Source organism: Cydia amplana, chromosome 2, assembly GCF_948474715.1.
Source record: "Cydia amplana chromosome 2, ilCydAmpl1.1, whole genome shotgun sequence".
NCBI classification, from domain to species: Eukaryota; Metazoa; Arthropoda; class Insecta; order Lepidoptera; family Tortricidae; genus Cydia; species Cydia amplana.
The window spans coordinates 25,994,453-26,005,748 of record NC_086070.1 but is presented as its reverse complement, the minus strand read 5'-3'; the positions used below and the strand labels follow the sequence as shown (position 1 = coordinate 26,005,748).

General features: G+C 38.3%; 1 non-coding gene across 1 annotated transcript; it reads left to right on the top strand.

Moving 5' to 3' along the window:
* Positions 1-30: 30 nt before the first annotated feature.
* On the top strand, positions 31-102 carry Trnag-ucc (transfer RNA glycine (anticodon UCC)). The gene has a single exon. It is a non-coding gene; the product is annotated as a tRNA-Gly (tRNA).
* Positions 103-11,296: the final 11,194 nt, after the last annotated feature.

Genomic DNA, 11,296 nt, shown 5'->3' with positions numbered 1-11,296 from the left:
CGTATATTATTTTTGCCATAAATAACAGGTGCGTTGGTGGTGTAATGGTCAGCATAGTTGCCTTCCAAGCAGTTGATCCGAGTTCGATTCTCGGCCAACGCATAATCTTTTTAAATTTGAAGGTACATTTAATTAACAGGCATTTAATGTTAATTACAAAACAATAAGTTCAAATTGAGTTGATTTTCTGTGTTTTTTATTCCTTTACGATAAAATCCAGTGTGTAACTATAGCACCCGAAATTTTACCACAAATCGGTCAACAAATCTAACAACCTAGTCGACCAATCGGGCGACGGCTGAAGCTGGCGTTCAGCTCTATGTATATTCATGGAGAATTAGATTAAAATGCAAAGCAGTGCTAGATGGGAATGGTATATGTAGGCGTAGCTTGTTACTGTACTAGCTGCATAGACTACCACTATAGATTCCTTACCGTGATGAGATTAGAGTGCGTAGCCAACGTGCAATTGTTTAAGCTCCGTAGCGAACGAAACGCAACTGTCACTGTCGCATTAGTATGGAAGAGTGATAGAGAAAGATGACAACGAGACGCTACGAAGCGTTAAGTATGGCCGCGGACTGGACACAAGCGGCGCGCAGCACTGTGAGTGAGCATCAAATCAAAGTCATTCATTCATACATTGCGCTCGACCAAATGTATGAACGAAAACGTGGAAGAAGACGTACCTTGTGGCTCAAAAACCTCAGGTGCTGGTTCAAAATGAGCACCAGATCGCTGTTTCGAGATGCAGCGTCAAAAGTGAAAATAGCCGTAATGATAGGCAATCTCCGGCAGGAGACAGCGCCATAAGAAGAAGAAGAAATGTACCTATGAAATGCGCTGTGCGCCGCTACGACGGGTACTTATGTAAGGACTGTGGCCAAGGGCAGAGACATTTGAGATAGGAGTATGCTCATTTCTTGAGGGTTTGAAGATCGTATCGGTCCGGAAATACCGCAGGGGACTGTATCCTTCATCTATTAGGCATGTGATCTGTTAGCTGGCTTAGAAAGAGCCGCAGTTTCGGCTTAGGAAAGTTAGGAATATTCTTTAGCTGTCAGATTCTTTATCATACTGTATTTAGAATTCATAGGTTATGTTTGTATAGGTACCTTTCCACTGACTCCACTGAGGCGGAGATGAGCGGAGATAAGAGGAGACGTGCAGGAATCAACCAATACAATAGGTTGTTGGTTGTCTTCGTGTTTCTTCTCAGCATTGCTCATCTCCGCCTCAGTAGGTAGTAGAAAGGTAAAATAACCTTATTCGTAAAACAATGTCAAACTGTCTTCATACCTTTTATCTAAATCAGTTCTGGGGCTTAAGCGTGGGGAGAGGTAACAGACAGACGAACGGACAAACAGTTTACTTTCGCATTTATAATTAGTAGGGATTCATAGGGATCTCATTCCATTAAGCTTAGAATAAATTTTAAAGTGGAAAAATTACTGTCTTGTTAATAGCATCGTTCGCAGACGTTTCTGCTTGTTAAAAAAAATCTCATTCCATGTATGACACGACACGACGCAGCGACACAAACGCAAAATGTACGACACGACACGTGCCAAGTCGCAGCTGCTCCCGCCGCTATTGATTAGCCGAGCACGGATACACAAGACACTTCGTAACAGACACTGCGGTTTTAAATTAGGAAGCTTATCCGGCAATCGTGACAAAAAATGGTAAACGTACTGGTGCTCGACGCGGTCCCAGTACGTGACATCTTGAAACTTAAGTCATTGTCAATAGAAGTGACAACATCTATTGGGCATTAGTATGTCGAACACTAGTACCTACGTTTACCTTAAGGGCTGATTTCTATTTTGCCGTCGATTTCTTTTCGCGGCGGGCGGAATAAACACGAAATCCTAATTTGTGACCAAGAATGAACAACCTACTTACTTAATTTTCCGTTGAGTTACGAAAATTCCGTACGTTTTCATAACTTCGTAAATTTTTTGGGACATACAGTGAATTTCCGCAAATGTACAGAATAGGAATCTCTGTCACCGAAATCTGAGCGAAAATAAACACAAATTAAAATTAAAATCGGCCCATAACGCCCGCTCGAATTTCTTCGTAACTTTGAAACTCTTATGTTAGAAACACAAAAAAAAACCGGCCAAGTGCGAGTCGGACTCGCGCACGGAGGGTTCCGCACCATCAACAAAAAATAGAGCAAAACAAGCAAAAAAACGGTCACCCATCCAAGTAGGTACTGACCCCGCCCGACGTTGCTTAACTTCGGTCAAAAATCACGTTTGTTGTATGGGAGCCCAACTTAAATCTTTATTTTATTCAGTTTTTAGTATTTTCTGTTATAGCGGCAACAGAAATACATCATCTGTGAAAATTTCAACTGTCTAGCTATCACGGTTCGTGAGATACAGCCTGGTGACAAACGGACGGACGGACAGCGGAATCTTAGTAATAGGGTCCCGTTTTTAGGGTTCCGTAGCCAAATGGCAAAAAACGGAACCCTTATAGATTCGTCATGTCTGTCTGTCTGTCCGTCTGTCCGTCTGTCTGTCCGTTCGTATGTCACAGCCACTTTTCTCTGAAACTATAAGAACTATACTGTTGAAACTTGGTAAGTAGATGTATTCTGTGAACCGCATTAAGATTTTCACACAAAAATAGAAAAAAAAACAATAAATTTTTGGGGTTCCCCATACTTTGAACTGAAACTCAAAAATTTTTTTTTTCATCAAACCCATACGTGTGGGGTATCTATGGATAGGTCTTCAAAAATGATATTGAGGTTTCTAATATCATTTTTTTCTAAACTGAATAGTTTGCGCGAGAGACACTTCCAAAGTGGTAAAATGTGTGTCCCCCTCCCCTGTAACTTCTAAAATAAGAGAATGATAAAACTAAAAAAAAATATACGATGTACATTACCATGTAAACTTCCACCGAAAATTGGTTTGAACGAGATCTAGTAAGTATTTTTTTTTTAATACGTCATAAATCGCCTAAATACGGAACCCTTCATGGGCGAGTCCGACTCGCACTTGGCCGCTTTTTACTCTTTGGGTACGGAACCCTAAAAAGTAGCTATGACACTTATGACAACCAAATAAATATGTAGGTATTTTGCAAATGATTTGTTCTAAAAGACTAATAATTATGTTGAGTTTGTTTTAGAGTTTTTAACCGACTTCAAAAGCAGGAGGAGGGATAATTTTTTTATGTTATAGATTCAAATTTAAGTATTGTAAGTACTTTAAGAGTACGAAAGTTGTCCAAGCCGGCCTGCGTCCGCTTGGTCTGAAGCCTGGCAATAATAAAAAATATCTGAGGGTCTACCGCGAACCACGTTCGACGTATTGCCTCTCTGTCGCACTTGTAAATTCGCACGTAAGTGTGACAGGGAGGCAACACGTCGAACGTGGTTCGCGGTAGGCCCTCTGTTTCGCGCAAAAACTTTAATTAAATCACTAATTACATTTCAAGCGCCATTTGTTCCAAATCTGCGCCAAATTAGAGGAATCAGAACGAACAAAGATTATAAAAGTAAAAAAACTTGGTCAAAGCGACGCTAAGCCGGCCCGACGAAGGAAACAAATCGCATTAGTCGCGTGTCTGCGCTGGCCCTTATTTTAATACGGATTTCTAGAATTCCTGGATTCATCCTGGAACATTCTAGGATATGAATGGACTAGAATTTGTAAACTCTGCATTTTAGGCCATTAGTGTAGCTTTCGCATTGCTCAGTGCCGAATTGCTGTGTAATTAATTTTAACACGTCATTTGTGAGTCACACGAAAAATAAAATCTCATTTTATAATGAGTTGCTGAAATGACATGAAACTTGGAATGGCTAGCCATTACTTGGTAGCCATAAAATAAATATAAAGCCAGAATAAAAATCCTATGCCAAGAATTTTCTAGTAAAATGAATAAGCTTGAAATGAAAACCATCCCTGAATAAACATTCGTTACATTTCAAAAGACGCTGAAAAAAACCACCGTAACATTCCATTGTACAAGAAAATAGAATAAAATATCTGCGAGCGTTCCAGTCAATTTGTACTCGGAGCGCATAACTCAATATTTGTCCCTGTTCCACATACGCTATTACGGCGGTATAGCCGTCTCGCTCGGGTAATCTAATAGATGTTGAAATGACGTCTGTCTTTTATGCGGCCCTGGTACATCAAATTTGTTTTAAGGAGAGAGACGATCAATTTGGCTGTATTGTGGCGGGCGTGCGGTTCTGAGCGAATTTTCAGAGACTTATCCGGTACGGATTTGGATGATGACAGGCGTATGAATGTATTGTGAAGTGCTTTTATATAAAACGTAGCGGATCAAGTTTGAAACGTGGGTTTTGGAAGGCTGCTTTGTCATAATGGAATACAATTTAATTTGGAAAGTAGAATTCATTTTTAGAAGCAGAAGAAAATTATTGATGTTAAAGTACACGCAGAAACTAGACAATATTTACAGGGGCAAACTCAGGGGATTTAATATAGTTGTGATAGAAATAATGACAGTCATAATGTTATACCATTTGTTATTGTTAGAAGAAATGTTACATAATAAAATAATTGTACATTCAAGATTTCAATCAGTTGAACAATGAAATTGCGCAATAAATATATTTTCGCACAAACACCGCGGAATTAAATCGAGAAAACCGAGTCCAATTTTATAAACAGCTGAGTAAATACGATCACCGCTGAAATAACAGATCACCTGCAATAATGTTACTCTTCGAAGGCCGCATATTAGGCGCATAAATATGTGACACGCTCTTTATGGCTCTACAAATGAACTTACTCTATGAATGAACTTTCATGTCAGATATTTTTGCGGCCTTCGTCGTGGAGCATAGTTTGTTCGTTGTTTCGACAAAAAACGCTAGAAGACGCAATAGTCCCTAGGACGAAATTAGCCACATTCACCTTTCGTGTTTTGGCACATTCTGTCGTAATTGAGCTTGGAGGATATAATCAAACGGAGACGCCATGTCTGTAATTTTCTGTACAAAACAGTCTGCCGATTTTTGCGGGGGAGGGGAACGTCAAATGTATGCGTAACGTAAAAATAGCCATGTCAGATAAACGTCAGTCCATACATTGTGTATGACCGTTGGCCGCCTATTTTCGACAGAGGGGAAAGCCTGTCAATGGCTACTCCGTTTAGTTGTATCCTCCAAGTAATTGAGATACCTATCAGCTATTTGTATTGGGATGTTGTTTGAAACTCGTAAAAGATATTTGGGAATGTGGAATACAAACAATTTGGTTATTAGTTTGGGATGAGGGTTTAATAGGTATTATAGTAGTCGCAAAAGGATTTTAGTAGACATACCTAATTAAGGACTTAATTTCAGTGAGGTTGAAGAATAATATAAAATACAATCAACCGGAGTGAATAGGGACAAAACTTAAAATGAGATTTACCTGATATTTATATGACAATTTCTTAATATCTACCCAAATAAGTTGTATATCATTCCATTGAAAATAATAGTAGATTTTGTATGATAACATTTGTGTGAGTAGGTATAATAAGGAAATGTCAGAGAAATCCCATTTTAGGTTTTTTCCTTATACCGATCTCTATTTACCCCGGTTGATGGTAATTATTTTTTCTGGGTAAGTTGTGATTTCGTATTTATCCCGCCCCGAATAAGGAGCTCTTCAATTTAATCCAAATCTAACATAAAACAATAAGTACCTACTTAATTAAAAATCAGCCCATACCTATAGGTATAAATTCTATCATCACCCTAGGTTATGGATTATGGAAAAACCTTCCATTTTCACTTCATCTCAAATTCCATGGCCGCGGTCGCATCACGTTTACGAGCCTCCCATAGTTTTACGACTGACAAGTTTACTGCCAAGTGCCAATGTCACGCTCATGTCAGACAGGGGGAATGCGGACTATTTTCTCTTTTACATACTTGTGTGGAAATATCGTATTTAACTCATGACAGATATACTTAGGAGCATTAAAACAATGAACTAGAATAACTATATAAGTTCGACTAAGCGCCACTTACACCATCCCACTAACCCGGGGTTAACCGGTTAAACCTTTGATCCAGTCTGAAATTGTACTGATAACCATGGTAACTCCAGGTTTAAACGGTTAACCCTGGGTCAGTGAATGGTGCAAGCGGCCATAAGAGCTAAAAAATTACTGCACGTGTACTGCGCGCAGCTTGATAACGTCAAATGTTGTCGCACAAGATTATTAACTAGAATTTTATTTTAGCCAGTTCAAACTTTTAGTGTCCAATCACAACTTTTTTAGTGTGTTGGGTACCTATTTAAAGCTGCTGAAAGAGTAAGAACTCCTAGTACTGGGAGTTGTGATACGTGTCAGTCAAAAACGTACTAAAAGCTTTGTTCAATGTATCTCGTCGCCGAGTTACTCATATACCTACTCAGTTTCATATAACCAAAGCAATGTTCCTTGACCTTGGAAAAATGTACGAGATAAGGACGACACGAAGATAGTTTCCGTAAGAACCCTTTTCGGAGATGATGAGAGTACTTAAGGTTTAGTGGCCTGTTAATACCGGCAACATCGGTGATCGTGTCTATAGGTTTTATTACCCGACTTCAAAAAATGGAGATGTCATCAGTTATCAAGTACTTACCTATAAGTTTATTAATTATGTACCGTGTTTTATTATATATACGTTACTAGCTGTTGCCAGCGACTTCGTCCGCGTGGATTTGTATGTTGGTGGTAATATATTCTACATGAGCATAGAGCATTAATGCGGCAAAATATAGTAGTCTTCTTCTTCTTCTTTAATTACCATGCCCTAACGGATGTCGGCGACCACCTAAAGAAGATAGCAGTAGGGACTGTTAATAATTATACAAAGCATGAAATTTGTCTGTCACAAACTACTCATGAAGTTTCAAGCTCCCTAACTGAAAAAAAAAATTCTCGATAGAATCCCTCTTGCGTGGCCCTTAGAAGATTTTCAACTCCACTATTTAAAAAAAAATCGCGCCCGATGCATACTTTCAACCCTTTTTCACCACATTGAGGGATGAATTTTCAAAAACGCTGAAATGAGTTTTCTTCTCTTTTAATAAAATACATTTTTACGAAGTTTCAAGTTCCTGGCTAAATTTGAACCCCATACAAACTTTCAACCCCTTTTTAACCCTTTTAACTCATGACCCGCACCGCACTCACAAAAATGTTTGATCTCCATACAAATTTTCAACCCCTTTTTCACCACCTTGAGAGATGAATTTTCAAAAACGCTGAAATTAGTTTTCTTCTCTTTTAATTAAATACCTTTATACGAAGTTTCAAGTTCCTAGCTTAAAATAAAATTTGAACCCCATACAAAGTTTCAACCCCTTTTTAACCCTTTTATAGGATTATTTATATAAAACGCTGAAATTACTTTTCTTGTATTCTAATAATATGCTTTTGTACAAAGATTCAAGCTCCGCACTCACAAAAATGTTTGTTCTCCATACAAAGTTTCAACCCCTTTTTCACCACCTTGAGAGATGAATTTTCAAAAACGCTGAAATTAGTTTTCTTCTCTTTTAATTAAATACCTTTATACGAAGTTTCAAGTTCCTAGCTTAAAATAAAATTTGAACCCCATACAAAGTTTCAACCCCTTTTTAACCCTTTTATAGGATTATTTATATAAAACGCTGAAATTACTTTTCTTGTATTCTAATAATATGCTTTTGTACAAAGATTCAAGCTCCGCACTCACAAAAATGTTTGTTCTCCATACAAAGTTTCAACGTCTTTTTCACCACCTTGTGAGATAAATTTTCAAAAACGCTGAAATTACTTTTCTTGTATTCTAATAATATGCTTTTGTACAAAGATTCAAGTCCCGCACTCACAAAACTGTTTGTTCTCCATACAAAGTTTCAACCTCTTTTTCACCACCTTGAGAGATGAATTTTCAAAAACGCTGAAATTACTTTTCTTGTATATAATATGCCTTCATACAAAGATTCAAGTCCCGCACTCAAAAATCTCCATACAAATTTTCAACCCCTATTTAACCCATTTAAGGGATGAATTTTTAAAAACGCTGAAATTACTTTTCCTGTCTATTAATAATATCCCCAAATACAAAGATTCAAGTCCCGCGCTCGAAAAAATGTTTGATATCCATACAAACTTTCAACCCTTTTTTCACCACCTTAGGAGATGAATTTTCAAAAACGCTGAAATTAGTTTTCTTGTATTTTAATTTAATACCTTTTTGCAAAGTTTCGAACTCCTAGCTGAAAATAAAGTTTGCACCCCAAGACGAACTTTCATCCCCTTTTTAACCCCCTTAGGGGTTGAATTCCCGAAAACCTTGCAATAACTTTTTTTCTAATCGGCTAGTATGCCTTTCTAAGAAGTTTCAAAGCATTTGTAATGGATTCAAACTTTCAACCCCTTTTTAACCCTGTTAGGGGATGAATTTTCAAAAACGCTGAAATTACTTTTCCTGTCTTATAATAATATCCCCATATACAAAGTTTCAAGTCCTGCGCTCGAAATTTTTTTTAATTTCCATACAATCTTTCAACCCCTTTTTCACCACCTTAGGGGATGAATTTTCCAAAACGCTGAAATTAGTATTCTTGTATTTTAATAATATATCTTTTTACGAACTTTCAAATTCCTAGCTCAAAATAAAACTTGTACCCCATACAACCTTTCATCCCCTTTTTAACCCCCTTAGGGGTTGAATTTTTCAAAATCGCTTCTTATCTCTTGTACACTTTATAAATGCAACCTGGTGTGCAAAATTCAACTTTCTAGCTTTTGTAGTTTCGGCTGTGCGTTGATGAATCAGTCAGTCAGTCAGGACACTTGCATTTATATAATAGATTTACCGTAAAACGTGACGTTTGGATTCAAAAACTAATGTCGTGCTGCACGTTTGTAAGCGAGGAACAACGTCTCATCACTATACATATTATTACATAGTATAAAACAAAGTCGCATCCCGCTGTCTGTCCCTATGTATGCTTAGATCTTTAAAACTACGCAACGGATTATGATGCGGTTAATAGATTCAAGAGGAAGGTTTATGTATAATTTGTTAGCCCGTGCGAAGCCGGGGCGGGTCGCTATTAGTGGCTGTATAAGCCAATGCGTGACCGGCATTTTTGACTGCAATGTGGCAGCTGAAGTATAGCCATGTCGGCAGTAACATGATGGATTGTGCCTGATTATAATACATAGACAAGAGGTTAATGCTCAGTCAGATCAGCCTTTTGAGCTAGTCTAGACATGACGACATAACACAAATAGGCTAACGCATAACCCAATTTCCGTAGTGGGGCTAATAAAACGAGGCAGCCGCCGCAATGCGGCACGACGATAAATTTGCAGCTCCAGATGGAGCGATACTTGTGTTCTCATCGTAATGGCCAATAACTAGTCATAAATTATTTAACAAATAGGGCTTGTTCACGAAAAAACGCGTTTACCCAACTAGTACTAGCAATAGTAGTAAGTACTCTAAGTAGAGTCTGTGCGGAAAGAGTAGAGTCGTGGAATGTATGGGGTCCAATACATTCCACGACTCTTCTCTTTCCGAACAGACTCTAGTAAGGTTAAGGGTGCGTTTCTACCAGAGAAGCGTTAGTAAGCTTTTTTCTACCTATATTTCAATTTATATTTCCTAGCTACTGCATATTACATTCAATGTCTGCATAACAGCAGTATACCTATACTACTGTAATGGTTTTGGCTGGAGTTGAACCCACTGCAGCCAGTTACGTCGGCAACTGCAATGCGTCAGCACTGTTGCCGACTGATGCTGTAGCTATTTATTTTATTATATAACTAGGATGCTAACGACCTGATGAATCGCCTGATGGTAAGCAATTACCGTCGGCCATGGACGCACACAGCACCAGAGGCGCATTACTGGCGAAGGTACGCTCTTAATTCTTTTGAAGGTTTGAACTGTTTGAAGGCTGCATTGGTCAGGAAATACCGCAGGCGACAGTTCCATATTTTATAGAATAGAATAGTTTTTTATTCGTAAACACACAGAAAATACACATAATTACACAAAAAGAACATAGTGAAAATAAACTGTCACGAAATGTGGTGTTTTAGATGTGCGAAGCAGGAAATTGAGGACTGCCAACCATAAAAGTAGTGATGATTGGAATTTTGGTGCGTAGAACAATTAATCCGAACAATTCCTTCCCATTGCAATATCGTCACCTATTTACATACAAATATATGGAACATCTTCGAATTTTTAATACAGTTAAAAATAGACTTTTCAGAAGCAGTCCTCGTTATAACAACAAATAATAACGGACGCGCATAGTCGTTACCCGCTTCCGTCAGCCATTGCAGTTTGTCGGCCATCGAGCGGAAATATGAAACGCTTATGACTATTATACTTGATTTTACAGTTGTGAAATGTAGCATTAAAGTAAATAATGAATCAAATCATATATGTAGATGTCAATCAGATATTTTCAGTATATAGGAGACTAAGGAAAGCAAGCAACCAACTAACATCTCTGTTTAAAACACACAATGAGCTTTATAATTAAGTATGTGTAGTAATTTATATTTTTGCAAAAACAATCATTAAAATGAATGAAAGTATTAAGGTTTTTGAGAAAATCTAGGAAAACTGTAATGGTAAAGGTTGTGACATAAATTTTAAATATAGTTTAGCCCAGGGGCCATCGGTAAGCTTATGAAGAGAAAAGCTAACCACTAAAGAGTCGCAATTGCGAACCGTGGGTTGCCGACCCCTTAGCCTAACCGTCAAACTTTCAAGATTGAAACTTTCGTGAGTAATACAGAATTTAAAGTAAATGTCACAATTTCTTACATCTCTGTAGTCTGTCAACGCCGTGGTCGCGACGCACTTAGCGGCCTCTAGCTAACTATAGGCCCTTCTATTCTATTTAATGAGTGAAACACACAACCACTGTGAGTGAGAAAGTGGTAAATTGGCCCTTTACATTTAGAGGTGCCAGTTTCGTAATGAGTCCAAAGCGACACATTCTTTAGAGCATTGACGTATATCTCGGGACTACGGACAATAAGAATGGGGCCAGTACAGCGGTGTGACACCGCTCCAACGCGATTGGTTGATGAGTTCGCATCACGTGCCGCGGTCGCAACTAGTTGCGTTAACCTGCACGATTGGCTCGAATTCGTGAGTGACACCGATAAAGTAGCACCATTTTTGGTGCCCGTGACGTTCGTTGACGTATGCTTTAAATAAATAAATAATTATTATTAGGAGCCTGTAATGTTCCACTTCTGGGCAAAGGCCTCCCCCCACTTTTCCAGTCTT